This window comes from Octodon degus, unplaced genomic scaffold (assembly GCF_000260255.1).
Source record: "Octodon degus isolate 3935 unplaced genomic scaffold, OctDeg1.0 scaffold00041, whole genome shotgun sequence".
NCBI classification, from domain to species: domain Eukaryota; kingdom Metazoa; phylum Chordata; class Mammalia; order Rodentia; family Octodontidae; genus Octodon; species Octodon degus.
The window spans coordinates 8,350,557-8,354,653 of record NW_004524617.1 but is presented as its reverse complement, the minus strand read 5'-3'; positions in this window follow the sequence as shown (position 1 = coordinate 8,354,653).

The window sequence follows — 4,097 nt, the reverse complement described above, 5'->3', positions numbered from 1 at the left end:
CAAATAGAATACAGCAAATCATTAAGAAGATTATACATCATAACCAGGTAGGATTCATCCTTGGGATACCAGGATGGTTCAACATACACAAATCTTTGAATGCAATACACTATATCGATAGAGCTAAATAAAAAAACCATATGATCATCTCAATTGATGAAGAAAAGGCTTTTTTTCCATAAATTTATTGAGAAACAAATAGCAATGAGACAGTTTCAAACCAAACTGGTAGGACAGTTTCAGTAATTAACACATTGTATACATTCTTCCTAGTGGTTAATTGCTGTACAAGATGCAGACATGATATCCTACTTACAAACACCATTAGAACAAATTCCTCTATTCATTAAGAGAATGTAACTGTATATTGATCCTAGCCATTTGAATACACAGATACAAAATGGACATTCATCTGCATCCACTTTAAGGCTTTTGACAAAGTCCAACACTCATTCATGGTCAAAGTCCTACAGAGAAAACTGGAATAGGTGGCTTCTCCCTCAATCTGATAAAAGCCATCTATGACAAGCCAATGACTAATATAATTCTAAATGGGGAAAAACTGACTCTCAAGTCTGGCACCAGACAAGTATGTCCTCTATCACCCCTCCTATTCAACATAGTTCTGGAATCATTAGCTAGAGCCAATAGACAAGAGAGAGAAATACAAGGAATAAGAATAAGTAAAGAAGTTCAACTATCATTATTTGCAGATGACATGATACTGTACTTGGATGACCCAAAAAGTCCAATAAGAAGCTACTAGAATTGATACATAAATTCAGTAGCATAGCAGCATACAAAGTCAATACCAAAAAGTTAACAGCATTCCTCTACCAGATAAAAAACACACTGAAAGAAATTAGAGAAAAAATATGACTTACAATAGAATAGCACCTCAAAAAATGAAATACTTAGCAATTAATCTCACTAAAGAAGTAAAAGATCTATTTAATAAAATTACAGTACTCTGAAAAAATAGATCATAGAGGATTTCGGAAAATGGAAAGATATTCCCTGTTCCTGGATAGGAAGAACCAACATTGTGAAGACCGTCATACTCCCAAAATTGTTATATACAGATTTAATGCAATCCCTATCAAAATATCATCATCATACCTTGCAGACCTAGAGAAATCATTCCTAAAGTTTATTGGAACCAGAAAAATCCTAGAATAACAAAGGCAATCTTGAGCAATAAAGGCAAGGCAAGAGGCATTACAATCCCTGACTTGACATTATGAAACAAAACTTCTAAATAAAATCAGCATGGTATTTGCAAAAAAAAAATAGATCTGAGGATCAACGGAATAGATTAGAACAACTAGAAATATGCAGCTATTTTATCTTTGACAAAGGGACCAAATAAGTTCATTGGAAGAAATATAGCCTCTTTAACAAATGGTGCTGTAAAAGCTGGTTCTCTATATGCCAAAAACTAAAACGACCCATTTCTATCACCATGCACTAAACTACAGTCAAAATGAATTAAAGATATAAACAATAAAAGAGAAACACTAAATCTCCTGGAAGAGAAAATAGGTGGAAATCTTGAAGATATAGGTGTAGATAAACATTTCATGAAGAAAAATCAAACTACACAGGAAATACTTCAAAGAATTATCAACTGGTACCTCTTCTTATTGAGAACTTTCTGCACATCAAAAGAAATTACAAAGGGCCCGCTAAATAGCTCAGTGGATTAAAGTGTCTGCTTAGACACAAGGGCTGGGAGTTCAACCCCCGGGCCAGCAGTGCTGTCCCCAACCCCGGGGCACACTGAGATGGCAATTGAGACTGGGCATGGTGGTGTGAGCCTGTAATCCCAGCACTTGGGAGACTGTAAACAGGAGAATCACTGAGAGTCCCATCTACAGAGTGAGATCCTGGACACCCTGTACACCCTGTCTTAAATACAAAAAAAAGAGAAATTATCAACAGAGTGAAAAGACAATCCACAAATCTAGAAAAAATCTTAACTAATAATCACTCAGAGAAATGTGTTCTATCTAGAATTCATAAAGAATTAAAAAATATTAGGACCCCGAAATTTAAAGATCCAATCCAAACTAGGCATCTGAAATGAATACACACTTCTCAGAGGAAGAAATACAAGAGGCAAAGAAATACATGAAAAAATGCTGCATATCACGAGCCATTCATGAAGTGCAAATTAAAACAACATTGAGATACCATCTCACCCCAGAAAGAATGGCTATCATAAAAACATCAACCAAAAACAAATATTAGAGAGGCTGCATGAAAAAAAAAGAACTCTTGTACTATGAATAACTACTATGAAGACAACAATATGCAATGTATTAATTATTGTAACTGTCCTACTAACCTGTTTTGAAACCGTCTCTTTACTGTTTCTTTCTCAATAAAATTAATTTTTAAAAAAAGGCACCCTTGTTCACTGTTCTTGGGAATGGAGACTGGTGGTGCAACCATTATGGAAATAAATGTAGAGACTTCTCAAAAAAAGTAGGACTGGAAGTGCCATTCAATCAACCTATGCCCCTACTGGGAATGTTCCCCAAAGAGTTGAAAATATCTTATCATAGTGATATATACGTACACCTATGTTCATAGCAGCACAATTTGTGATAGCCAAATGTTGGAAACAACTAAAATGCCCATCACCTGAGGAATGGATGAAAAAGATGTGGTGTTTTTATATAATGCTATAAAAGCTGAGTAGTACTCAGCTATAAAGAAAAACAAACTTGAGGGCTTTGCAGATAAGTGGAAGCAACTGGAAGCTATGCTGGTAAGTACTATAAACCAGACACACATGTGTAAATATCTTATTGTCTACTTACTGTAAGAACTCAAAAGAAGAAACAAAAACTGAAAGGCATAACACAGATTAATGGAAAGAGAATTTAAAGACTACACAACAAAGAGAGAGAAAGGAGAAAAGTTAGGAAATAAGGTAGGGGCAAAACCACACATTTATATATGCAAGATTGATAAGGCAATGGTTCTAAGAATTTCTATCAGGTTTTTGAAATTAGCAGTTAATGGGTAGAATTCTCACCCTGACTAGCTTTATATGCTGATATCTGTGAACTAATCAACTACATTGATGCTAGTTATGTGTAATATTAAAACCACGTTGGAAATACCTGTCATTTCAGGCTTCTAAATGTGTAGTGTTTCTAATGTCATATCAATTATTGCTATATTCACTTTATAGTAATGTTTTAAATAGTTAATGAAAGAAAATGAGAGACAAGAACAAAAATTTAAGACTTCTTGAAAGCATGTGGTAATATTCCATCATATGACTCATTTTACATAACTAAATCTGTCAATCTGAACAACAGATTTGATGATAAAAATAATCTATCACTGTTAATCAGATATTCTTGTTTTGTAGAATTATAACGTATGTATTGTTGTATGTTACCCTGTTTCTGTCTTTGTGTTTTTCTTGCTCTTGCTTTTACTTTCCAAAATAAAAGAAAAATATTAAAAAGAAAGAACAGTTAATTTTTAGTTTTTTCTTATTTTTATGTTTTTCACCAATTTTTTGACCAGTTTTGCATGCTTGTGTCTGATAACCTGAACAACTAATTTGAAGACAATTATATGCAATGCAACAACATCGCTGAATTCCTTTCATTCTGCTTAGTGAAATTCTCTAAGATTCACAATTTCTTTTAACTACTTTTTATTCACTTTAAAAATAAAATTAGAATGTGAAAAGAATAAAATATTGCTCAGCATTTTGTCAGTCTGTCTCTGAACTGGAGGTCAGAGCTCAAATAGACGACATCTTACAAATACACTATGTGTAGTATGTTGGGCTCTTCGTTAATAACTAGCTATTGTTACAATCTATTCTAAGATTTGATTTCAAAATGATCTGCTTGAGAAGTAGCAGATGATTATTCAGATAGGATACTTTATTTGCTACTGTTCTTTGTTAAATGTAAAAAATAAAAATGCCGAGTCCTAGCCCAGGTCAGGGGCACAACAGGTTCACCCTTAAGGGCAGCAGCAGAAAGGATTGAGCACAGCAGCCAGACCCAAGCCAGACGCAGCTGAATAAGTCCTAACTTTGTAGAGCTGCACCTGAACTTCAGTAC